General features: G+C 48.2%; 1 protein-coding gene across 2 annotated transcripts in view; it reads right to left on the bottom strand.

Annotated features, from left to right (window-relative positions):
• RFFL (ring finger and FYVE like domain containing E3 ubiquitin protein ligase) overlaps nucleotides 1–22337 on the bottom strand; it is a 226003-nt gene extending 203666 nt beyond the window's left edge. The window contains exons 1-2 of one of the 2 annotated variants that reach the window (XM_063953833.1): nucleotides 22053–22337; nucleotides 18880–18969 (exon numbers count right to left, since the gene is read on the bottom strand). The gene's annotated coding sequence lies outside the window, so the exon portion shown is untranslated. The remainder of the gene's footprint in view (nucleotides 1–18879; nucleotides 18970–22052) is intronic. The other variant, XM_063953832.1, reaches the window with a different exon arrangement.
• Between the last annotated feature and the right edge of the window lie 5280 nt (nucleotides 22338–27617).

The raw sequence follows: 27617 nt of genomic DNA, 5'->3' as shown, positions 1-27617 counted from the left end.
GAAGCGCCTCGTAAGAGGCCACCATTTTCCCCAGAAGGCAAATGCATAGATGTACCGATATCCGGGTTGGTTTTAAGGACATCCCAAACCATCAACTGGATTACCAATGCCTTTTCCAATGGAAGAAAAACTTTCTGCGACTGTGTCCAGAATCATTCCCAGAAATGGGAGCCTCCGAGTTGGCTCCAAGTGAGATTTCGGAAGGTTCATTATACAGCCGTGATCCAGGAGTAGTTGGGTTGTGAGGCCAATGCTGTTCAACAACCTCCCCCTGGACGGAGCCTTTATCAGAAGATCGTCCAGGTACGGAATTATGTTCACTCCCTGCTGCTTGGTGTTGTGGAGAGACCAAAAGGTAGGGCCTGGAACTGGTAGTGACAGTCCTGCAGTGCAAACCGTAGATAAGCCTGGTGAGGCGGCCAGATCGGAATGTGAAGGTACGCATCCTTGATATCCAGAGACACTAGGAATTTCCCCTCCTACAAGCCTGAGATCACCACTCTCAAAGACTCCATCTTGAACAATCATAAGTACGGGTTCAATGATTTTAGATATGGGGAAACTGGTAAGCCTGATTTGAAGAATCTGTGAGGTGGGAGTTCCTGAAACTCCAGTCTGTACCCCTGGGAAATAAGATCTATGACCCAGAAATCCTGGCATGATGTTGTCCAGATGTGACTGAAATTTTTTATTCAGGCTCCCACCTGACAGTCTTCCAGGCATCGCGGTCCACCGTCATGCTGAAGGTTTTGCGGGAAACAGAGCTGGATCGGTTCCTGTGAACCGGCAGTTGCTGGTTTGCGTGGTTTATCTCTAGCGCCTTAAACTAGGCAGTCCGAAAGGACTGTAGAGTAGGTCTTCCTAGTTGGGGGAGCTGCAGAAGATAGATATGTAGACTTACCCGCAGTACCTTTGGAGATCCATTTGTCTAGTCCGTCTCCAAATAAGGCATCTCCTATGAATGGTAGGCCTTCCACACCTTTCCTGGAGTCTGCATCCAGAGTCCACTGGAGTAACCATAAGCCCCTGCGTGCTGACACTGCCGTAGCCGTGGTGCGTGCATTAAGCAAACCCACTTCTTTTATGGCTTCCACCATAAAGTTCGCAGAGTCCTGTATATGTTGCTGGAGTAAAACAATCTTCCCCCTAGATAAGGAATCCAACCCCTCAATTAGAAATGGCTTTAGTAATCCACGCACATGCTATAGTGGGTCTCTGGACCACCACAGCAGCCGTGTACAAGGATTTGAGTGTAGTCTCAATCTTGCAGTCAGCCGTGTCTTTCAGGGAGAATGCACCAGGGACAGGCAACACAATTTTCCGTGACAGCCTGGATACTGATGCATCCACTATCGGTTGATTTTCCCATTTTTTCCTTTCCTCAGGAGGAAAAGGCGAGATTAACCTTTTAGGGATCTGAAATTTCTTAGCAGTATTAAGTTCTTCAAACAGGGTATTCAATTCCTTTGACACAGGAAAAAAAAGTGACTGAGGATTTCTTTTTCGCATTAAAATAAGATTCCTCACACTCCTCTGACACTTGATCAGGTATTTGCAGTACGTCTGATAGCTTCTATAAGAGCCTCTATTCCCTGTGACAGAGCAGCGTCCCCCCCCCCCCCTCTGAATCCCCCTCCTCCATGTCTGACCCCTCAGCATCAGAGTCAGACTGCAGGATATTGACCAGAGTTCACTTTTGTGGACAAATGGCAAGGGACTGAGATGCTTGTTTGGGGACCGAGTCTCTGTCATAATCTCATCCACAGACTGTCTTAATTATTGCGTCTCTTTCTCATTGCGGGACAATTTATTAGAAATATTGGAAATCATTCCTTTGAGGGAATCCAGCCATGCTGGGTCAGCCCTGCTAGCCTGAGAAGGTGCACTACACTGAGTACATAGTAGTGAGCTCCCTGGGGAAGAACAACACTCTGCCGTACATGAAAAACTCTTTGCCTGACAATGTAAATGTGACAGCACACACACACACACAGGAAAGGTTAAAAGCACAATTAACCCACAAAGAGCCCTTCCAGGGAGACGCAGAGGTAGTTGGAGCCAGCACACCGAACCCTTATTGCTAATGCCAAGCATAGCCGGGTCGCAGACTAAGTACCCAGATTGGGGACTTAGTACACCAATAATCGCTCCCCTTCCCCCCCCTGCTATGATCCCCTGGTACCGCTGAGGTAATCTGGAGTCACACTGGAGGAGCTGCATGTCCCTGTCAGTCAGCGTCTGTGTCCCCTGCAGAGGGAAAATGGCGCTGGTGAGCTGCTGGATCCTCTCATAATGAAGCCCCGACCCTTCAGTGGCATGCGTTCTTCCCGCTTTTTTTATACTGGCTGAGGTAATTTGTGCTTAAAATGGAGACAGAACCGTTTTAAAGCTTTGTTTGCCAGTGTGGGTACAGTGTACAGTGTACTGAGACACAGTTGTGTACAGAGTCTGGAGACGCAATCCGCCTCAGTGAGAAGCCATGTGTCTCCATACCCTCATGCCGCCATAATGGCCGGCGACCCGCTAACCAGGACGCTGACTTAGTACTCACCACTCTTCTTTCTTCTGTCTCTGTTAGGGGTGAAGTCCCACGAAGGAGGCTGGCTGGTGCCATCCAGACCTGCCTGAAAATAACAAACAGAGAAATAAATTCAGGAGCTTCCATAAGCGTTACCGGCTCCACCGGGCACATTTTCTAAACTGAGTCTGGTACGAGGGGCATAGAGGGAGGAGCCAGCCCACACTATCAAATTCTTGAAGTGCCCATGGCTCCTAGTGGACCAGTCTATACCCCATGGTACTAAATGGAACCCCAGTATCCTCTAGGACGCAAGAGAAATTAGGTATAATACATATACAGGACCAGCGCCAAGTAGGAGGACTCACCCCCATTTTCCAAGTCTTAAAATTGTGAGAGTGAGCCCACGTCCTTGGCAGAGAAGCAACCCCACACATGAATGGTCTCAGGATGCTTTAATGCGGGCATGAAACAGGACTGATGTTAGCACTCACCTTTCCTTCTCCAGACAAGCAATTTCCAGATGCCCCAAACAATCTGGAAGGGGGATTCTTCAGAGAAAAAATGACTTTACCCTAGTCCTCAGCAGTCCCATCCCTGTACCTTTTGCAAAATATCAGTCTGTCCCTGATGTTTTTCCTGGAGAGAAGCGGCTTCTTTGCTGCCCTTCTTGACACTAGGCCATCCTCTAGAAGTCTTAGCCTCATTGTGCGTGCAGATACACTCACACCTGCCTGCTGGCATTCCTGAGCAAGCTCTGCGCTGTTGGTGCCCCTATCCCACAGCTGTATCTACTTTAGGAGACTGTTCTGGCACTTGCTGGAAATTCTTGGGCACCCTGAAGCCTTCTTCACAATTACTGAACCTCTTTCCTTCTAGTTCTAGTTCTTGATGAGCCAATCAATGGTTGATTTAGGTGCTATCTTACTAGCAGCAATATACTTGCCTGTAAAGCCCTTTTTGTCCAAAGTAATGATGACTGCATGTGTTTCCTTGCAGGTAACCATGGTTAACAGAGGAAGAACAATGATTTCAAGCACCACCCTCCTTTTAAAGTTTCCAATCTGTTATTGTAACTCAATCAGCATGACCATGATCTCCAGCCTTGTCCGCGTCGACACTCTCACCTGTGTTAACGAGATAATCACTGACAAGATGTCAGCTGGTCCTATTGTGGCAGGGCTGAAATGCAGTGGACATATTTGGGGAATTACGTTCATTGTCATGGCAAAGAGGGACTTTGCAATTAGTAGCAATTCATCTGATCACTCTTCATGACATTCTGGAGTATGTGCAGATTGCCACCATAAAAGCTGAGGCAGCAGACTTTGTGAAAATTAATGTGTGTGTCATTTTCAAAACTTTTGGCTATGGCTGTACACACAAGCTTGTGCACCTATATACACCACTAGCTGTTCTACCCACGGGAGTTTCTGATTTTCACGGCTGTAAATATAAATATGTTAACAATTTAGTAAATCTATAGAGATGTAAATTTGAGACGTCTTAATGTAAGTATTAATCCATGGTTCTTGGCGTTACCTGAGGAGCACCCGTAGCAGATACTGTAAAAAGTGATAGGACCATTTTTGTAGTTTATTATATTCTACACACTGGAGATACAATCCACCTTGTCTGTTTGGGCGTTATCGTTCACACAACACAAGCCACGCATCGGCAATGACATTATGTCAACCCCCCTTTCATCCCTTAAGGGGAGGTTTATTAAAATTCTAATAACGCTGATTTCCCACATATAGAATACCTATGTTAAATTTTGGCTTCCTAACATATCAGGAAGTAAGAGAATTAGTGACGAGTCAGTGAGGGGGGGGGGGGGGGGTGTGTGTGTGTGTGTGTGTGTGTGTGTGTGTGTGTGTGTGTGTGTGTGTGTGTGTGTGTGTGTGTGTGTGTGTGTGTGTGTGTGTGTGTGTGTGTGTGTGTGTGTGTGTGTGTGTGTATCTCTACTATGTGACAAACAAAATTACTGCAAACCTCCATAAATTTATTACAAAATCACCTGTGCCACACAATTATTATTATTATTGGTCAGCAAGTGACCACATCTGCCAACGGGATGTAGTTAAAATGCAGATGAACGAGATCCCGGCGGTCGAAATACCGATACCGGAATCCCGAACGGAGGCATAATGCCGCCAACACAATCCCAATGGAGCTCAGAATCCTAGTGTTAAAACACAGAGGCCTGGAATCCAAACGTTCTTAGCGGAACACGCTCACATTCTGCCGCGGGGGGTGGGAGGTTAGGTTTTGGCATTAGAAGGAGGGTTAGGGTGCAGGGAAGGGGATGGTTAGGAAGTGGGGAGGTTAGGGTTAGGCACCCACAAGGGAGGGTGAGGATAGTAGGCAGGGGGGAGTTAGGGTACTTTCTGGGGGGCTGTCGGGATTTTGATGGCTGGGATGCAGCTGTTTGTATTATGACCGCTGGCATCCCATCCATCAGTATATCATACCGAATCCCTGTCAGCATAAGAAATAAGGCATGCAGTGAATAACTGAACTGTCCATTACATGACTAAAGCTGGCCCATACAACTGAAGATTACATTTCTAACCATCCAATTAGTTGGCTGGTTGGAATGAAAATCTGGATAATATGTGAGCAAATGACAATAACCCATTTGCTCCCAAACACTGGAAAATTGATGGAAATGGATGTTTAAATCCATCTAACTTAGCCAAGTTACATGAATGACCGGCTACAGAAGTTTTCCAGCATTTGAGAGCAAATGGTCAATACTCATTTGCTCCCATATGAACCAATTTTTCTTCCAATCGGCCAGCTAGTTGGATGGTTAAAAAGATAATCTTTAGATATGGACAACTTTGGACAGAGATAACAAGTCAAAGCAAATTCATACAGTTTTTGTAGCACAGTATTTTGTGCATTTAAATGTGGGAATTAGGAGTCAAGTGAATTTCTAAGTTAAATGAAGGATTATTGGACTATATACACTAGCCATGAATTGAAATATAAAAATAAAATTAGGTCATTATTTCTTGGTTCAAAATTAGGCACTAAGGGGGAGATTTCTCAAAGAATGGAAAAAGATAAAGTACTAACCAATCAGCTCATGTTACAGGGTGTGTTTACAAAATGACAGTTGGAAGCTGATTGGTTGACCTCTCTCCAAGCTTTGATAAATCTCCCCCCAATACCATCGATACCCCTTTCATACTGAGCGAAAAACTTGGGCTACTGCAAGGCATACCCGGGTTCTATCTGTTGGTGAAAGGGTATATACCCAGGTGCAAATTGACAGGGCTTCTACCCAGGTCGCTACCAAGGATAATCCTGGGACTGACCATGGTAGCCTGCGGCGTGAATAATGTGACTTGGTTTACTTTTCAAAGCTACTGTTTGGCTGTGTGTCTGAAGGCCCACCTCAAGGGAGTGTCTACAGCAGCAGTTCTCAAACTGTGGGTTGCGACTCCATTTTGCTGACTGTCAGGCTGATGACTCCTCAGATCTCTTAGCCAAAATGACCGAAAAATCAACTGAATTGTCTTATTTAGGGGTAAATTTACTAAAGCTTCTAAAACAGAGAATTGCCCACAGCAACCAATCAGATGCTGTCTTTCATTTCCCTATTGCCTTTTATAAAATTATAAACAGGATCTGATTGGTTGCTATAGGCAACATCACCAATTCTCTGTTTTAGAAGCTTTAGTAAATATACCGCTTCGAGTATTCAAATCACTGACTGAGAGATCCGAGGAGTCATCAGGTAGCTCTGCCCCCACCCCAGTGCTCTGCCTCCCCAGCAGCCACCAGCAGGCTGCACTCCTAGCTCCTTCATCTACATGCAGATATCCACAAGGGACACACGGCTGGCAGCAAGAGCGCTATCGGATCCTCAGGCCTCTGAGTTGTAGGAAATTTGCAGATGAAACAGGCAGCCAGTGGCAGACCAGAGTCAAGCTCAGAGGAGGATTTGGAGTCTGTGAACAACCTTTTGTACGTAAGGTGCATCACTGGAGGGGGGGGGGGGGCACATCTGCAGACAACACTGGGGGGGGGGGGGGGGGGGCGCTTGTGTTCTGGGAAGCTGAGGATACAGGAGGGGAGCACTGACAGACTTTGTGGGATGTGTCTGTGGATAGAGGGGGAACACCCAGTATACGATGTGGAGTGGGAACAGGGAATAACTCATTAAACACCCACTGCCTCTCCATAATCACCCTCTGCCACCCCCTACCATTTGCAACTACCCGCTGCTTCCCTATCACCCACTACCATCCCCCTGACAATCTATGCCTCCCCGTTATCCTCTGTACTCCACTGCCAACCTCATCACCCTCTGCTTCAACCTCTCTCCCACTGCCACCATCTGCACATCCCTGCCATCCCTCCGTCACCCTCGGCTAGCCTATTGCCCACTGTCTGCCATGCCACCTTCTGCCTCCCCATCATCCTATGCCTCCTACTGCCTCTCCCTAGTCACCAGCTGCCTTCCCCTATCATTCACTGTCTCCCCAGATTCCCCACTGACTCTCTGCCTCCCTGTCACCCTCTGCAACCCACTGACCCCCAAAGCCTTCACAGCAGGTATAAACTTCACATGCACATGAATATATTAAAAAACACATGCAGGGACAGAGCTCTAAAAAAGGAGCTTGTCCCAGCAATTGTGTAAAAAAATAAGAATTTACTTACCGATAATTCTATTTCTCATAGTCCGTAGTGGATGCTGGGACTCCGTAAGGACCATGGGGAACAGCGGCTCCGCAGGAGACTGGGCACAAAAGTAAAAGCTTGAACTAGCTGGTGTGCACTGGCTCCTCCCCCCATGACCCTCCTCCAAGCCTCAGTTAGGATACTGTGCCCGGACGAGCGTACATAATAAGGAAGGATCTTGAATCCCGGGTAAGACTCATACCAGCCACACCAATCACACCGTACAACCTGTGATCTGAACCCAGTTAACAGTATGATAAACGAAGGAGCCTCTGAAAAGATGGCTCACAACAATAATAACCCGAATTTTGTAACAATAACTATATACAAGTATTGCAGACAATCCGCACTTGGGATGGGCGCCCAGCATCCACTACGGACTATGAGAAATAGAATTATCGGTAAGTAAATTCTTATTTTCTCTAACGTCCTAAGTGGATGCTGGGACTCCGTAAGGACCATGGGGATTATACCAAAGCTCCCAAATGGGCGGGAGAGTGCGGATGACCTCTGCAGCACCGAATGAGAGAACTCCAGGTCCTCCTCAGCCAGGGTATCAAATTTGTAGAATTTAGCAAACGTGTTTGCCCCTGACCAAGTAGCTGCTCGGCAAAGTTGTAAAGCCGAGACCCCTCGGGCAGCCGCCCAAGATGAGCCCACCTTCCTTGTGGAATGGGCTTTTACAGATTTTGGCTGTGGCAGGCCTGCCACAGAATGTGCAAGCTGAATTGTACTACAAATCCAACGAGCAATCGTCTGCTTAGAAGCAGGAGCACCCAGCTTGTTGGGTGCATACAGGATAAACAGCGAGTCAGATTTCCTGACTCCAGCCGTCCTGGAAATATATATTTTCAGGGCCCTGACTACGTCCAGTAACTTGGAGTCCTCCAAGTCCCTAGTAGCCGCAGGCACCACAATAGGCTGGTTCACGTGAAACGCTGAAACCACCTTTGGGAGAAATTGAGGACGAGTCCTCAATTCTGCCCTATCCGTGTGAAAAATCAGGTAAGGGCTTTTATAAGATAAAGCCGCCAATTCTGAGACACGCCTGGCTGAAGCCAGGGCTAACAGCATTACCACCTTCCATGTGAGATATTTTAATTCCACAGTGGTGAGTGGTTCAAACCAATGTGATTTTAGGAACCCCAAAACCACATTGAGATCCCAAGGTGCCACCGGGGGCACAAAAGGAGGCTGTATATGCAGTACCCCTTTGACAAACGTCTGGACTTCAGGCACTGAAGCCAGTTCTTTTTGGAAGAAAATCGACAGGGCCGAAATTTGAACCTTAATGGACCCTAATTTTAGGCCCATAGACAGTCCTGTTTGCAGGAAATGTAGGAAGCGACCCAGTTGAAATTCCTCTGTAGGGGCCTCTTTGGCCTCACACCACGCAACATATTTTCGCCAAATGCGGTGATAATGTTTTGCAGTTACATCCTTCCTGGCCTTTATCAGGGTAGGGATGACTTCTTCTGGAATGCCTTTTTCCTTCAGGATCCGGCGTTCAACCGCCATGCCGTCGAACGCAGCCGCGGTAAGTCTTGGAACAGACAAGGCCCCTGCTGGAGCAGGTCCTTTCTTAGAGGTAGAGGCCACGGTTCCTCCGTGAGCATCTCTTGAAGTTCCGGGTACCAAGTCCTTCTTGGCCAATCCGGAACCACGAGTATAGTTCTTACTCCTCTCCTTTTTATGATTCTCAGTACTTTTGGTATGAGAGGCAGAGGAGGGAACACATACACTGACTGGTACACCCATGGTGTTACCAGAGCGTCCACCGCTATTGCCTGAGGGTCCCTTGACCTGGCGCAATATCTGTCTAGTTTTTTGTTGAGACGGGACGCCATCATGTCCACCTTTGGTTTTTCCCAACGGTTTACCATCTCTTGGAAGACTTCTGGATGAAGTCCCCACTCCCCCGGTGAAGGTCGTGTCTGCTGAGGAAGTCCGCTTCCCAGTTGTCCACTCTCGGAATGAACACTGCTGACAGTGCTATCACATGATTCTCCGCCCAGCGAAGAATCCTTGCAGCTTCTGCCAACGCCCTCCTGCTTCTCGTGCCGCCCTGTGTTTACGTGGGCGACTGACGTGATGTTGTCCGATTGGATCAATACCGCCTGACCCTGAAGCAGGGGTTTTGCTTGACTTAGGGCATTGTAAATGGCCCTTAGTTCCAGAATGTTTATATGAAGAGATGTTTCCATGCTTGACCACAAGCCCTGGAAATTTCGTCCCTGTGTGACTGCTCCCCAGCCTCTCAGGCTGGCATCCGTGGTCACCAGGATCCAATCCTGAATGCCGAATCTGCGGCCCTCTAGTAGATGAGCACTCTGCAGCCACCACAGAAGAGACACCCTTGTCCTTGGCGACAGGGTTATCCGCTGATGCATCTGAAGATGCGATCCGGACCATTTGTCCAGAAGATCCCACTGAAACGTTCTTGCATGGAACCTTCTGAATGGAATCGCTTCGTAAGAAGCCACCATTTTTCCCAGGACCCTCGTGCACTGATGCACTGACACCTGGCCTGGTTTTATGAGATTCCTGACTAGCTCGGATAACTCCCTGGCCTTCTCCTCTGGGAGAAACACCTTTTTCTGGACTGTGTCCAGAATCATTCTTAGGAACAGGAGACGTGTTGTTGGAATCAGCTGCGATTTTGGAATATTTAGAATCCACCCGTGCTGACGTAACACTAACTGAGATAGTGCTACTCCGACTTCTAACTGTTCCCTGGACCTTGCCCTTATCAGGAGATCGTCCAAGTAAGGGATAATTAAAACGCCTTTTCTTCGAAGAAGAATCATCATTTCGGCCATTACCTTGGTAAAGACCCGAGGTGCCGTGGACAACCCAAACGGCAGCGTCTGAAACTGATAATGACAGTTTTGTACTACAAACCTGAGGTATCCTTGGTGAGAAGGGTAGATTCGACGTGGAGATAAGCATCTTTGATGTCCAGAGACACCATATAGTCCCCTTCTTCCAGGTTTGCTATCACTGCTCTGAGTGACTCCATCTTGAATTTGAACCTCTTTATGTAAGTGTTCAAGGATTTTAGATTTAAAATTGGTCTCACCGAGCCGTCCGGCTTCGGTACCACAAACAGCGTGGAATAATACCCCTTTCCCTGTTGTAGGAGAGGTACCTTGATTATCACCTGCTGGGAATACAGCTTGTGAATGGCTTCCAAAACTGCCTCCCTGTCGGAGGGAGACTTTGGTAGAGCAGACTTCAGGAACCGGCGAGGGGGAGACGTCTCGAATTCCAGTTTGTACCCCTGTGATACTACCTGCAGAATCCAGGGGTCCACTTGCGAGTGAGCCCACTGCGCGTTGAAATTTTTGAGACGGGCCCCCACCGTGTCCGAGTCCGCTTGTAAAGCCCCAGCGTCATGCTGAAGACTTGGCAGAAGCAGAGGAGGGCTTCTGCTCCTGGGAAGAGGCTGCCTGGTGCAGTCTTTTTCCTCTTCCTCTGCCCCGGGGCAGAAATGAGTGGCCTTTTGCCCGCTTGTACTTATGGGAACGAAAGGACTGAGTTTGAAAAGACGGTGTCTTTTTCTGCTGAGAGGTGACCTGGGGTAAAAAGGTGGACTTTCCGGCCGTTGCCACCAGGTCCGATAGACCGGCCCCAAATAACTCCTCCCCTTTATACGGCAATACTTCCATATGTCGTTTGGAATCCGCATCCCCTGACCACTGTCGCGTCCATAACGCTCTTCTGGCAGAAATGGACATAGCACTCACTCTTGATGCCAGGGTGCAAATATCCCTCTGTGCATCACGCATATATAGTAATGCATCCTTCAAATGCTCTATAGTTAGTAATATACTGTCCCTATCCAGGGTATCAATATTTTCAGTCAGGGAATCCGACCACGCCACTCCAGCACTGCACATCCAGGCTGAGGCGATTGCTGGTCGCAGTATAACACCAGTATGTGTGTATATACCCTTCAGGATATTTTCCAGCCTTCTATCCGCTGGTTCTTTGAGGGCGGCCGTATCAGGAGACGGTAACGCTACTTGTTTAGATAAACGTGTGAGCGCTTTATCTACTCTAGGGGGTGTTTCCCAACGCGCCCTAACCTCTGGCGGGAAAGGGTATAGTGCCAATAATTTATTAGAAATTAGCACTTTATCGGGGGAAACCCACGCTTTATCACACACCTCATTTAATTCATCTGACTCAGGAAAAGCTACTGGTAGTTTTTTTACTCCCCACATAATACCCTTCTTTGTGGTACTTGTAGTGTCAGAAATGTTCAATGCCTCCTTCATTGCCGTGATCATGTAACGTGTGGCCCTACTGGACATTACGTTTGTCTCCTCACCGTCGACACTGGACTCAGTATCTGTGTCTGGGTCTGTGTCGATCCACTGAGGTAACGGGCGTTTTATCGCCCCTGACGGTGTCTGAGACGCCTGGACAGGCACTAATTGATTTGTCGGCTGTCTCATGTCGTCAACAGTTTTTTGTAAAGTGCTGACATTGTCACGTAGTTCTTTAAATACAACCATCCAGTCAGGTGTCGACTCCCTAGGGGGTGACATCACTAACACAGGCAATTGCTCTGCTTCCACATCATTTTCCTCCTCATACATGTCGACACAATCGTACCGACACCTAGCACACACACAGGGAATGCTCTGATAGAGGACAGGACTCCACTAGCCCTTTGGGGAGACAGAGGGAGAGTTTGCCAGCACACACCAGAGCGCGATCGATAGAGATATATATATATATATATATATATATATATATATATATATATATATATATATATATATATATATATATATATATATATATATATATATATATATATATATATATATATATATATATGGATAACCTTATATAAGTGTTACTCCCTTTTATAGCTGCTGTTTATAATTTAGCTGCCAATAGTGCCCCCCCTCTCTCTCAGGGGAGAGTCAGGGAGCCGTCCTTCCAGCGGAACTGTGAGGGAAAATGGCGCTTGTGTGCTGAGGAGATAGGCTCCGCCCCTTCACGACGGCCTTATCTCCCGCTTTTTTCTGGAAAACTGGCAGGGGTTAAATACATCCATATAGCCCAGGAGCTATATGTGATGTATTTCTTTTGCCATCCTAAGGTATTTCAGTTTTTATTGCATCTCAGGGCGCTCCCCCCCAGCGCCCTGCACCCTCAGTGACCGGAGTGTGAAGTGTGCTGAGAGCAATGGCGCACAGCTGCAGTGCTGTGCGCTACCTTAGTTGAAGACAGGAACGTCTTCTGCCGCCGATTTCACCGGACCTCTTCGTTCTTCTGGCTCTGTAAGGGGGCCGGCGGCGCGGCTCCGGGACCCATCCAGGCTGAACCTGTGATCGTCCCTCTGGAGCTAATGTCCAGTAGCCTAAGAAGCCCAATCCACTCTGCACGCAGGTGAGTTCGCTTCTTCTCCCCTTAGTCCCACGATGCAGTGAGCCTGTTGCCAGCAGGACTCACTGAAAATAAAAAACCTAAAATAAACTTTTACTCTAAGCAGCTCAGGAGAGCCACCTAGCATGCACCCTTCTCGTTCGGGCACAAGAATCTAACTGAGGCTTGGAGGAGGGTCATGGGGGGAGGAGCCAGTGCACACCAGCTAGTTCAAGCTTTTACTTTTGTGCCCAGTCTCCTGCGGAGCCGCTGTTCCCCATGGTCCTTACGGAGTCCCAGCATCCACTTAGGACGTTAGAGAAATTAAATGATTGCATTAGCGCCCACTTCGCTCCTGTTTTGCGCCTCCGCAATGCTACTGTGCAGTGCAGTGGCCATTCTGCGGTAACTTACTGGCGTCCTGTAATAATTTTCATTGTCTGATGGGATCCCAGAGTAAAATAGTTTGACCTGATCTACAGTGGAATGCAGGGAAGACACGGTTTTAATGTGAAATGTGTCGACCCAGGAATAACCCAGGACCAAGATGCAGGGTGAAAGGGGTATAGGAGCTAAGACCTGGGTCTCAAACCAGTGTTCAATAATCCGGTAAAAAGCATGGTAGAAGCCCAGTTTCGGTCTGCAAGTGGTATAAGCAGACTTTTCTATTTGCTCAGAGTGAATTCTTAAAAAATAAGATTTTAAACCTACCGGTAAATCTTTTTCTCCTAGTCCGTAGAGGATGCTGGGGACTCCGTAAGGACCATGGGGTATAGACGGGCTCCGCAGGAGACATGGGCACCTAAATGAACTTTCTAGTATGGTGTGCACTGGCTCCTCCCTTTATGCCCCTCATCCAGACCTCAGTTAGAGAACAATAGGAACAGAGGAGATGGACAATACGAGGAAAAGATTTTGTCAATCTAAGGGCAAGATTCATACCAGCCCACACCAATCATACCATATAACCTGGAATACACCTAACCAGTTAACAGTATGAACAAACAACAGTATCGGTCCAAGACCGATTCTAACTGTGACATAACCCTTATGTAAGCAATAACTATATACAAGTCTTGCAGATTTTCCGCACTGGGACGAGCGCCCAGCATCCTCTACGGACTAGGAGAAAAAGATTTACCGGTAGGTTTAAAATCTTATTTTCTCTTACGTTCTAGAGGATGCTGGGGACTCCGTAAGGACCATGGGGTTTATACCAAAGCTCCCAATCAGGCGGGAGAGTGCAGATGACTCTGCAGTACCGACTGAGCAAATGCTAGGTCCTCATCAGCCAGGGTATCAAACTTGTAGAATTTAGCAAAAGTTTTTGACCCCGACCAAGTTGCTGCTCGGCAAAGCTGTAATGCCGAGACGCCCCAGGCAGCCGCCCAAGAAGAGCCAACCTTCCTAGTGGAATAGGCCTTTACTGAATGCGGTAACGGCAATCCAGACGTAACATAAGCCTGCTGAATCGTGTTACAGATCCAGCGAGCAATAGTCTGCTTCGAAGCAGGCGCGCCAATCTTGTTGGCAGCATACAGGACAAACAATGCATCTGTTTTCCTAATTCTAGCCGTCCTGGCTACATACATTTTTAAGGCCCTGACTACATCCAGGGACATGGAATCCTCCAAGTCACTCGTAGCCACAGGCACCACTATAGGTTGGTTCATATGAAATGAAGACACCACCTTGGGTAAAAATTGAGGACGAGTCCTCAATTCCGCTCTATCCACATGAAAAATAAAGTAAGGGCTCTTGTAAGACAAGGCCGCCAATTCTGACACACGCCTCGCAGATGCCAAGGCTAACAACATGACCACCTTCCAGGTGAGAAAACCGTTTTAAGGGGTTCAAATCAGTGTGATTTAAGGAACTGCAACACCACGTTCAGGTCCCATGGTGCCACTGGGGGCACAAAAGGAGGCTGGATGTGCAGTACTCCTTTTACAAAAGTCTGGACTTCTGGAAGAAAAGCCAATTCCTTCTGAAAGAATATTGACAAAGCCGAAATCTGTACTTTAACAGTAAAAGTTAGGCCCATATCCACTCCTGTCTGTAGGAAGTGGAGAAAACGACCCAGATGGAAATCTTCCGTAGGAGCATTCTTGGTTTCACACCAAGAGACATATTTCCGCCAGATACGGTGATAATGTTTTGACATCAACTCCTTCCTAGCCTTTATTAGAGTAGGTATGACCTCCTCCGGAATACCCTTCTCCGCTAGGATCCGGCGTTCAACCGCCATGCCGTCAAACGTAACCGCGGTAAGTCTTGGAACAGACAGGGCCCCTGCTGTAACAGGTCCTCTCTTAGAGGAAGAGGCCAAGGATCTTCTGTGAGCATCTCCTGAAGATCTGAGTACCAGGCCCTTCGAGGCCAGTCTGGAAAAATTAGTATTGTCTGTACTCTTTTTCGTCTTACGATCCTCAACAATTTTGTGAGGAGAGGAAGCGGAGGAAACACATAGACCGACTGGAACACCCCTGGCGTTACCAGAGCGTCTACTGCTATTGCCCGAGGGTCCCGGGACCTGGCACAATACCTCCAAAGCTTCTTGTTGAGGCGTGACGCCATCATGTCTATTTGAGGAACTCCCCAGAGACCCGTTATCTCTGCAAAGACTTCTTGATGAAGTCCCCACTCTCCTGGATGGAGATCGTGTCTGCTGAGGAAGTCTGCTTCCCAGTTGTCCACTCCCGGAATGAAGACAGCTGACAGAGCGTTTACGTGATTTTCCGCCCAGCGAAGAATCCTGGTGGCTTCCGCCATCGCGACTGCTTCTTGTCCCGCCTTGGCGGTTCACATGAGCTACTGCTGTGACATTGTCTGATTGAATCAGAACCGGTAGGTTGCGAAGAAGATTCTCCGCTTGTCGAAGGCCGTTGTATATGGCCCTTAGCTCCAACACGTTGATGTGTAGACAGGACTCCTGGTCTGACCATAGTCCCTGAAAATTTCTTCCTTGGGTGACTGCTCCCCATCATCGGAGGCTCGCGTCCGTGGTTACCAGGATCCAGTCCTGAATGCAGAACCTGCGACCCTCTAGAAGGTGAGCACTTTGTAGCCACCATAGAAGAGACAGCCTGGCCCTGGGGGACAGTGTTATTTTTTGATGTAATTGTAGATGGGACCCGGACCATTTGTCCAGAAGATCCCATTGAAACGTCCTTGCATGGAACCTGCCGAAGGGAATGGCCTCGTAAGTTGCCATCATTTTCCCCAGAACCCGAGTGCATTGATGAGCTGACACTCTTTTCGGCTTTAGTAGTTCTCGGACCATGATCTGGAGGTCCTGGACTTTTTCCAACGGGAGGGAAACTTTCTTTTGTTCCGTGTCCAGTATCATGCCTAGGAACGGTAGTCGAGTTGTCGGAACCAACTGTGACTTTGGTAGATTGAGAATCCACCCATGTTGTTGAAGCACTCTCTGAGAGAGTGACACGTTCTCCAGTAATTGCTCTCTTGATCTCGCTTTTATCAGGAGATCATCCAAGTACGGGATAATTGTGACTCCTCGCTTGCGCAGGATCACCATCATTTCCGCCATTATCTTGGTGAAAATCCTCAAGGCCGTGGACAGCCCAAACGGCAACATCTGAAACAGATGACAATCCTGTACCGCGAATCTCAGGTACTCCTGATGAGAGGGATAGGGACATGAAAGGTAAGCATCCTTTATGTCCAGTGACACCATAAAATCCCCCCCTTCCAGGCAGGCTATCACCGCTCGGAGCTATTCCATCTTGAATTTGAATCTTTTCAGGTACAGGTTCCGGGATTTTAGGTTTAAAATGGGCCTTACCAAACCATCCGGCTTCGGAACCACAAATAGGGTTGAATAATACCCTTTTCCCTGTTGGCTCAGGGGAACCCTGATAATCACTCGCTGTTGACACAGCATTTGAATTGCAGCTAGCACTACTTCCCGCTCTGGGGTAGAAGCTGGTAAGGCAGACTTGAAAAATCAGCGTGGGGGCACCTCTTCGAATTCCAGCTTGTAGCCCTGGGAGACTATTTCTATCACCCAAGGGTCCACGTCTGACTGAACCCAGACTTGGCTGAATAGCCGAAGGCGTGCCCCCACCTGTGCGGACTCCCGCAGGGGAGCCCCAGCGTCATGCGGTAGACTTAGCGGAAGCCGGGGAGGACTTTTGCTCTTGGGAACCAGCCGCAGTAGGTGTCCTCTTGCCTCTACCCTTACCTCTGGCGAGGAAAGAAGAGCCCCGACTTCTTCTGGATCTATGCGACCGAAAGGACTGCATCTGATATTATGGAGGTTTATTTTGCTGTTGGGGAATAAAAGGTAAAAAGGTCGACTTACCCGCGGTAGCTGTACAGATCAGGTCCGTGAGGCCGTCCCCAAACAATACATCACCTTTGTAAGGTAAAACCTCCATACGCCTTTTGGAGTCTGCATCCCCCGTCTATTGGCGGATCCATAAGGCTCTTCTTGCCGAAATAGCCATAGCATTGGCTCTTGAACCCAGTAAACCAATGTCTCTTTGAGCGTCCCTCATATATAAGACTGCGTCCTTAATATGAGCTAATGTTAACAAAATTGTATCCCTATCTAGGGTATCAAGGTCAGCTGACAGTCTATCCGTCCAAGCTGCTACTGCACTACATACCCATGCCGACGCAATTGCCGGTCTAAGCAAAGTACCAGTATGAGTGTAGATAGACTTTAGTGTAGTCTCTTGCCTGCGGTCCGCAGGATCCTTGAGGGCCGCTGTCAGGGGACGGTAGCGCCACCTTCTTGGAAAGGCGTGTTAAGGCTTTGTCCACTGTGGGAGAGGATTCCCAACGTACCCTGTCCTGTGTAGGGAAAGGGTACGCCATAAGAACCCTTTTAGGAATCTGCAGTTTCTTATCTGGAGTTTCCCATGCTTTTTCACATAACTCATTAATTTCATGGGAAGGAGGAAAGTTTATAACTTGTTTCTTTCCCTTAAACATGTGTATCCTCGTGTCGGGCACCGAGGGCTCATCAGTGATATGTAACACATCTTTTATTGCAATAATCATGCACTGAATACTTTTTGTCACCCTGAGGTGCAATCTTGCTTCATCACAGTCGACACTGGAATCAGAGTCTGTGTCGGTATCTGTGTCCCTTATTTGTGAGAAGGGACGTTTGAGACCCCGACGGGTCCTGTGAGTCGGTATAAAATCCATAGATTGATTACCTGCCGACGCACTCCGACTCTGCTTTGTCCAGTCTTTTATGCAGTGAAGCTACACTAGCATTTAACATATGCCACATATCCATCCAATCCTGAGTCAGCACCACCGACTGAGACACACCACTCATCTGTTCCACCTCCTCTTTGGATAAGCCTTCCGTTTCAGACATGCCGACACCCCACACACACTGGGATATAACTATAAGGGGACAATTCCCTAAAGAAGGCCTTTTGGAGAGACAGAGAGAGAGTATGCCAGCACACACCAGCGCCAACTGACCCAGGGGAAAAAAAACCCAGATAGCACGTATGTATGTATGTATGTATGTATGTATGTATGTATGTATGTATGTATGTATGTATGTATGTATGTATATATATATATATATATATATATATATATATATATATATATATATATATATATATATATATATATGCCAATAGAGGAATGGGCGCACTTGGGTTGTTTTTCCACCCAATATTCAACGGGGAAAAACAGCAGTCTCCCTAAGATATTTACTCCTAATTTGTGAGCATAAAACCACATTTAACATGTTCCATGTAAAATTTATTACAACATAAAAGCAATGATACAAAACGGTATAGTATCTCTTCTTGCAGATAACACCATATAGTACAGAGGACCAGTTGAAATAACTTTGATAGATTCCTCCTTCTCCTTTGACAATTCGGAGATTTGATGTTTATGAACAAATAACCCGACGCGTTTCGTCTTACTCTAAGACTTCATCAGGGGTATGTCTCTAGTGCTTGATAAATACTGTTAGTGCATCAATAAAATGGCAATTACGTATTCTGGATACTTGAAAAAACCACACACCGGTGGGGTACACAGGTGAAAGTTAGATTAAGCCTTATGGTTAAGTGCTTGAATAACAAGTTCAAACGCATAGGCCTGAACGCAAGTTCAAATAGGTATGTGACCTTATGATTCAGGGATTTGGATAACAAGTTCAAATACACAGGTCTACCACAATTTCATATGCGTGTGTAACCTTGCCAGCAGCTACAATAGCTTCAAGTCACAACCAGTATATATATATATATATATATAGAGATTTCCCCACTCACTTTGCCTTAATTATGTGCCCCGCCTCTCTTTTTTTCAGCCCTCTGATGCTCAGCAGGGGAGAGTCCAGGAGCCAGCGTTCTCTGCAGCCTCTGTGGAGAAAATGGCGCTGGTTAGTACTGAGGGATCAAGCTCCGCCCCCTCTCACGCGGCATGCATCGGTCCCGCTCGTTAATTTGAAAAAAAAATGGCGGGTATCCGTAGTTTACTGCCTCCGCAGCCTAACTACATACTTTTTTGCCTAAAACGAGGTTTATTGCTGCCCAGGGCGCCCCCCCTGTGTGTGTGTGTGTGTGTGTGTGTGTGAGCAATGGCTTACCTCATGAAGATCTGAAGTCTTCTGCCGCCTGATGTCTTCTTATGTCTGACATACTCACCCGGCTTCTTTTTTCCGGCATCTGTGGAGGAGGATGGCAGCGCAGCTCCGGGACGAACCCCAGGGTGAGACCTGTGTTCTGACTCCCTCTGGAGCTAATGGTGTCCAGTAGCCTAAGAAGCAGAGCCCTTAACTCTTAAGAAGTGGGTCTGCTTCTCTCCCCTCAGTCCCACGATGCAGGGAGTCTGTTGCCAGCAGTGCTCCCTGAAAATAAAAAACCCAACAAAATTCTTTTTACAGAAAACTCAGGAGAGCTCCCCTGTGGTGCACCCTATCTCCTCTGGGCACAAGATCTAACTGAGGTCTGGAGGAGGGGCATAGAGGGAGGAGCCAGTGCACACCATACTAGAAAGTTCTTTTAGGTGCCCATGTCTCCTGCGGAGCCCGTCTATACCCCATGGTCCTTACGGAGTCCCCAGCATCCTCTAGGACGTAAGAGAAATCTGTATTAGCTAAACCTTTAATGTTTGTGTGTAAAAAGTGAAGCCGAGTAAAACACCTTTCACACCGCACAAATAACTTGGTATCGACCCAGTTTATTGCCGGGGCAATGCGGGTCGCTGTTCGGTGTGAAAGGGGTTAGTCCCGAATTCTCAGGTCACCTGACCCGGTATTTCAACCTGGGATAAAGAAGAGAGTTATTCCCGGGTCAAGTGCAGTGTGAACGGGTTGCCAGGTCAATGTGACCCAGGACCTGTTCACCGCAGAGCCAGCATGGAGATGATCTCATCTCCCAGTACGGAGGCGCAGCCACTCTGAAGTCGCCTCCGTCCCTGCCCCGCAAAGGCAAACTGACCCGGCATATGTGAAAGAGTCCAACACTGGATCGCTCCCGGGAAGGACCCGTTCCCAAATCCGGTGTGCAACCCAACATTGTGATCTGAAAGTGGACACCCACAAGTGGAAATAGTCCCTGTTGGTCGGCATGCCGACCATCGGGATACTGAGCCGGCGGGATGGTGGAGGAGGTCATGTGACTGTCGGTCAGCAGACCGCCGGTCACATGAATACCACCCCATGGCAGAATGGCTTGACTGCCTTTGGTCCTAAATAAGACTTGATCATAGATGTGTGAGAAAACGGCGGAGATGCTTTTCCATGTTTTGAGTAGCCCTCTGCCTGCGTAGCCTAGCTGCAAAGGCAGACGGCTACCTGCCATGTTAAGGGTTACAACAGCTGCGTGTGACGTCTCGCAACTGCCGCAGACTGCGCCTCCAACGGTCCGGACACGCCTTCGTTGTCCAGATCGCACCCCTGAACCGGAGTGTTGACACCCGGTTCCCACCCTCTCCAGGTCTTAAACTTAGGACCTTGCACATGCGCATACCTGCAGATGTGCAGAAATTGCTTCATAGCAATTTTTGCACGTCAGTGTAAGGGTCTGAATCGGTCCCTTTATCCCAGCTCTATCCACACAGAATAAAGTCCATGAATTTCAGGTGAAGCAAAAGCATAAACATGTTGCATAGCAGGAACTTTGTGCCTCTATGACATAACCTGTTTCTCAGCACTCGTTTCTAGTTACAGTGCACAAAAAGTCACCTCTCTCATGCTGAAAGGCCACTATGATTAACAATTTAGACTTAGGCCACAGCTAGCACTTCAGGAACTACTAAAATAAAATGGCTACAGACATGTTTAAGACAAAAAAAAAAAAAAAAGGAGAGAGACTGTACATACGGCACAACTAGCAGGGGATACAGCTACTTGCTAACTAGCTACTGTAGTAAGCTTGTGAACAGGGCCTTCCTACCTGTCTGTCTTTGCCCAGTTTTGTTCTATTACTGTTGTTCTAATTGTAAAGCGCAACAGAATATGGTGCGCTATATAAGAAACGGTTAATAAGAATGTATCACCTTATGAAATAGTTAAAAAATGCTTTTAAAAAAGGAAGCATGTTACATTGTCCATAACTGTGGAGGGGGATCCGGTCTGAAGATCGACAGCGTCTAGGTCAACAATGTTTAGGTCGACCACTATAGGTCAACATGTGCTAGGTCGACATGAGTTTTTGTTTTTTTTTTTAACTTTTTTATACTTAACGATCCACATGGACTACGATTCGAACGGTAATCTGTGCCGAGTGAAGCAAGTCACCTTGCCCGAAGCATTGCGAGCGAAGCAAGCCATGCGAGGGGACACGGTGCACTAATTGGGCTTCCCAGTCACTCTACGAAGAAAACGACACAACCCCCCCCCCCCCCCCACTAATGTCGACCTTTTGACCTGTCGACCTAGAACATGTCGACCTAGACACGGTCGATCTAATGATCCACACCCCTGTGGAGGTTACTGGCTGTCAAGTTCCACCGGAATTACATCATGCAGCAGGGTACAGCTGGTGCATCCACACAGGTATAGCCAACCTTCCCCTCCTCCTGAGGAAAGACACCCAGCAACTCTCCCTCCCCTGCCCACACACATGCCCCAGGTAATGCCCCCTCCCCCCTCCAGGTCTCCACACCTGTGATCAGCTGCTCTCCCCTCAGGTGTCATCACTGCTCAGGGTATAAGGGGAGCCGCAAGGAGCTGAGCACGGGACGCTATGTGCATCCTGCCAGTGCTAGAACTTTACTGACTTCTAATGACAGCAGCGTGCCGCACGGTAACTGTGTCTGCATATGTATGGCAGTGTCCCCTACTCCCCGGCACACACAGCCGGCAGAGTACGGTCACTGGCGACCCATGCAGGGTGAGCGCCGCGGCAGCTTCCTGTACCAGCCTCTGCCTGACACTGTCAGCAGCGCTACCATACTTGTCCGGCGTGGTCGGTACCGGCGGCGCGGTGTATGTACCTACCTGTATAGTTCCCGGAGGGGCCGCCGATCCTCACTCCCCATCCCCGGAGTTTCTCGCAGTCATAGTTCCCGACGAATCCCCACTGTAGGCAGCAGCATGATCCGCCGACAGTCACAGAACAAGCGAGAGCAGGAACAGCGGTGTCCAGGGTTTCGGGCAAAGCCACGCCCTGTACCAACCACTAGGCCAATGACCGTAGACAAAGAACGAGTAGCCACGCCCACGACAGGAGGGATGAGCTCCCATTAGGTCTTCTTATTATCACGTGAAGTGCCTCCCACGTGACTCTAGCGTTGGTGTACACGTCACCAAGTGTTGTCATGATTAACTGTCTGACTGTATTACCGTTAGTTACGCTGGAGACTGGGCTGGGGCAGTGACCGCGTGGGTCATCCGGGTGGGGGAAGCCCAGTGGCGCACCCAGGGGGGGTTTCCGAGTACCCAGAAACCCCCCTCCACTAAAAAAAAATATTTATTTTTTATTTTTTATTTTTTTTATAGCTGCATGAGTATTATTAATGACTGTCTAGCGTCCTCTGCAGCCTGCTGTCTTCCTGGTGGCACTTGCAAGTGCAATAAAAGTTTACTTTATTTTAATTATAGTACATATATATCCATGTGCCTACATATATACACATGTATATACATACATACATACATATAAACACACACACACATATGATAGATATATATATATATATATATACATGTGTATATATATGTGTACTGTATGTGTGTGTATATATATATATATATATATATATATATATACATGTTTAATATGCTATGTATATGTGTATATGGGTTCACTACGATCTCCCGGCGGCTGGCCTCCCGGCACCAGGAGGCCGGCCGCCGGCTTACCAACAGTGTGGCGAGCGCAAATGAGCCCCTTGCGGGCTCGCTGCGCTCGCCACACTATTCTATTCTCCCTCCAGGGGGGTCGTGGACCCCCACGAGGGAGAATAAGTGTCGGTATGCCGGCGGTCAGGCTCCCGGCGCCGGTATGCTGGTCGCCGGGAGCCCGACCGCCGGCATACTGAAGACCATCCGTGTATATGTATGTGTGTGTGTATGTATATATATATATATATATATATGTGAGTGTAGATATATATATATATATATGTGTGTAGAGATAGATATATATATATATATATATATATACACACACACACACAAACACACTAGTTTTACGGACCCAGCATATACTGGGTCACCTCAGTCCCCACCCCCGTAATTGGCTCCGCCCAGTTCTGGAAACCCCCCCATGCAAATCCTGCGTTTGCCACTGCGCTCCCTTTCCAAACAGTGATCCCTGGCCCCGGGGGCGTGTCCCGCCCTAGCCCTACTGGTCACACTGCTCATCCAAAGCGTATATATATAGGCATTACTGCGCTGTCATGTCAGGCGGCTCTGAGCTTGTGGAAAGGGAGCAGCACCCAGCCAGCCGGTGGGAATGTCAGCCACACTGTTATATTCAGCAATACAGACGTTTTGCGCTCAGCTTGGTCCCAACACAGAATTTAATGAAGCATCATTAAGTGAAAGTCTGATATTACTCAATCTGTAAAGGGCCCTACACACTGGCCGACATGACTGATACCGTTCATATCGTGCAGTGTGGAGGCTCCAACGATGAGCGGCCCCGCACTCTTTCATCGCTGGTCCCCCGTCGGTTGTACATGCAGGCCAATATGGACGATCTCGTCCATATTTGCCTGCACTTCAATGCAGCCGGGTGACGGGGGGAGTGAAGAAACTTCATTGCCCCCCTGCTGCCGGGTCGCTCGTCGGCCGTATCCGCCGTCGGGCATCTCGGCGGCGGATCGGCCAGTGTGTAGGGCCTATAAGTCTAAATTTGTTGGTTGCAATGTGGAGTCTTGAAAGTCCTGATGTCCTCTTATTTGTGTGATGCTCCAGTATGGGAAAAAAGAGAGATAATGGCAGATATATCACAGTGTAGTATGGGGGTAATTCAGATCTGATCGTAGATGTCCTAAATTTAGCACATATACGATCAGTTTCAGGGCTAGTCCGCCCCGCATGTGTGGCTCTGCCCACCCGGCGAGTAGCTCCCTGCCTGCGCAGTCTAGCTGCGCTGGCAGGCGGCTACCCGCTGCATTCCGAGTTGCAGCAGCTGCATATGATGTCACGCAGCTGCCTCAGCCCGCTCCTGCAATGCTCCAGACACGCGTTCTAATGCCGTTGGCACGTCCCGCGACCACCTCTGCCTGTCAATCAGACAAAAGCGATAGCACCCCTGAGATGCTTTTAGCATCTGACTGGACTCCCGCGGTGCGAGCGCACTCCCCAAAGGGACTCAGACTACGATCCAATCTGAATTAGGTCCTATGGGGGACATGTACTAAGCAGTGATAAAAGTGGAGAAGTGAGCCAGTGGAGAAGCTGCCCATGGCAAACAATCAGCTGCTGGCAAACAATCAGCTGCTCTGTATACTTTTGTAGTATGCAAATTATAAATGTTACGTCAATGCTGATTGGTTGCCATGGGCATCTTCTCCACTGGCTCGCTTCTCCACTTTTATCACTGCTTAGTACATGTTCCCCTAAGTCTCAAATGTAAAATATGGATAATATGGATATTATTATTATTATTATTATTATTATTATTATTATTATATGGATTATATGGATATAATAATTTATAATAATAATATATTATATGGATAATATGGATATGTAAAATATTGTGTTCTCTCAGCTGCTCTATGAGTGATAGGATAAGTGGGACACCGCTGACCATTCACTTCTCAAGCAAAGGCATCTGAATCATACTAAAACTCACAAAAACAGATCTCAACACCAGCATATACAGGTTTCTTTAGCGGTACTCTCCCTGCACCATGGCCCTCATTCCGAGTTGATCGCTCGCAAGGCGATTTTAGCAGAGTTACACACGCTAAGCCGCCGCCTACTGGGAGTGAATCTTAGCTTCTTAAAATTGCGACCGATGTATTCGCAATATTGCGATTACAAACTACTTAGCAGTTTCAGAGTAGCTTCAGACTTACTCGGCATCTGCGATCAGTTCAGTGCTTGTCGTTCCTGGTTTGACGTCATAAACACACCCAGCGTTCGCCCAGACACTCCTCCGTTTCTCCGGCCACTCCTGCGTTTTTTCCGGAAACGGTAGCGTTTTTAACCACACGCCCCTGAAACGCCGTGTTTCCGCCCAGTAACACCCATTTCCTGTCAATCACATTACGATCGCCGAAGCGAAGAAAAAGCCGTGAGTAAAAATACTATCTTCATTGTTAAATTACTTGGCGCAGTCGCAGTGCGAATATTGCGCATGCGTACTAAGCGGAATTTCACTGCGATGCGATGAAATATACCGAGCGAACGACTCGGAATGAGGGCCTATAAATGGATGATGTTGCAACATTTGTTACCAAATAATCATACGCTTGGATGAATTGCGCGTACCATACTCACTCTGCAAAAAGTCTTGATCCTCGCATAAAGGTTTCTTTCTGCTGCGGGGGACACTGGGCTCCACAAGTCTGGACAATGGGTGTAGAGTAGGCAGGGGTGTATCTTCCTATTGGCCAGGATGGCACTTGCCAGGGGCGCCGGCCAAGAGGGGGGCGCCGCCCGGCAGTGCCACCCGTGCCAGGGCGTAGAATGACATAGTAGTTCTCACTGAGTACATTCCTTAGCAGTACTCATCCACTGCCCGACTCTCAGAACCGTATTGCACTCTGACACTCTCTGTGACTACAGTCACAATGATTGTGAATATAGCCAGGGAGCGAGGCACCTCGAGGTATGGGGAGGGGCGAGGCACCTCCTCTTCCTCATCCGCTCCCCTTCTCATTAGTCCCATGTGGTCTGTCACCAAACACCAGGCACTACAATCAGCAGTGCAGCATGAGCATACCTGTACATTTTCTGCGGTACCTTAACTGCACTGCATGGTCTATCCTGGCAGTCTGGATCACAGGTTACAAAGAGCTCTGTATGGAGAGGTATCTAGACCAGTGACTGCCTGTCCAGCTGTGTTGAGACTACAAGTCCCAGCACACCTTATCAACTGGATTTGCTGGGACATGTAGTGCCACCACACCTAGAAAGGTTTTTTTTTTACTGTATGTATGTGTGCATATATCCCCTCGGTGTCCCTGCCTGCACCCCTCCCTGTAATTCTCCCTCAGTGTTCCTAACCTTAGCCTCCCTGTGACTCCCCCCTCAGTGTCCCTGCCCGCACACTCCTGTATTGCCCTCTTAGTGTCCCTTCCCACACCCTCCCTGTAATTGCCCCTCAGTGTCCTTGACCTCAGCCTCCCTGTAGCCCCTCCCTCTCATTTTCACTACCCGAACCCTCCCTGTAATTCCCCTCAGTGTCCCTGACCTCAGCCTCCCTGTGACTCCCCCATCAGTGTCCCTGCCCACACCCTCCTGTAATTCCACCTCAGTGTCCCTGCCCGTCCCCTCCCCGTAATTCCCCCTCAGTGTCCCTGCCCACACACTCCTGTAATTCAACCTCAGTGTCCCTGCCCATACCCTCCCCGTAATTCCCCCTCAGTGTCCCTGCCCGCACACTCCTGTAATTCCCCCTCAGTGTCCCTGCACACGCCTTCCCTGTAATTGTCCCTCAGTGTCCCTGACCTCAGCCTCCCTGTAAGCCCTCCACCTCATTGTCCCTACCACATAGGCAAACGCAGGGGGGTTTCCGGTTGCCCGAAAACCCCACTCCTCTTGGCAAGTGGCTCAAATTATGAAAACAATAGCAATGGTATATAATACGATAAGTAACTAGAGCTACCACCACATAATGTAGTTTAAGGGACAGAGCAGAGCTGCTGCACATGCCCAGTGGTAGCATCTTCTTCTACCAAGTTGCTGTGTGAATCCTCAATCAGTACACTGGACAAGAGAGTAGCTACCAGGAAGAAAAGACAGGAGCCTAACCATGAGGTGGGAGAATGTGTGCTTAAAAAGTGAAGGACTGGTTCCAACTTCTATTATGTTTGTGTATTTATTTATTTATTATGGTATGTTTAATCTTTTTCCTGACCACTTATTTATATTATTTAAATGTGTGATACAGCCTATACTATAGCCCATCTATAGTGTTAAATATTAATACTGTATTCCATACAGTATACATTTATGTCCAGGGTCTTTACTAGGTTCTTCTACTGCTCCCCCAGACTCCCACAATTGCTCCAACGTTCCGCAGAGTGGGAGATTGTGTCCTGCATTTGGAAACCTCCCCCTCTAGAAATCCTGTGTTTGCTACTGTACCCGCACCCTCCCTGTAATTCTCCCTCAGTATCCCTGACCTCAGCCTACCTGTAACTCCCCCCACTGTGTCTCTGGGTGAAGGAGGTGGGGGCGCCAGTTCCTTACTTTGCCAGGGGCGCTCAGACCCCTAGATACACCCCTGAGAGTAGGATCTTGATCCGAGGCACCAACAGGCTCAAAGCTTTGACCTACTTCCCAAGATGCATAGCGCCGCCTCCTATATCACCCCGCCTCCCAGCACAGGAGCTTAGTTTTGTCAGTTGGTGCTGCAGTAAGCAGGCACTTAACAGAGGG

This window comes from Pseudophryne corroboree, chromosome 2 (genome assembly GCF_028390025.1).
Source record: "Pseudophryne corroboree isolate aPseCor3 chromosome 2, aPseCor3.hap2, whole genome shotgun sequence".
Lineage (NCBI taxonomy): Eukaryota > Metazoa > Chordata > Amphibia > Anura > Myobatrachidae > Pseudophryne > Pseudophryne corroboree.
Note: the sequence above shows the minus strand (reverse complement) of the source record. Positions and strands in the feature narration are given on the sequence as shown.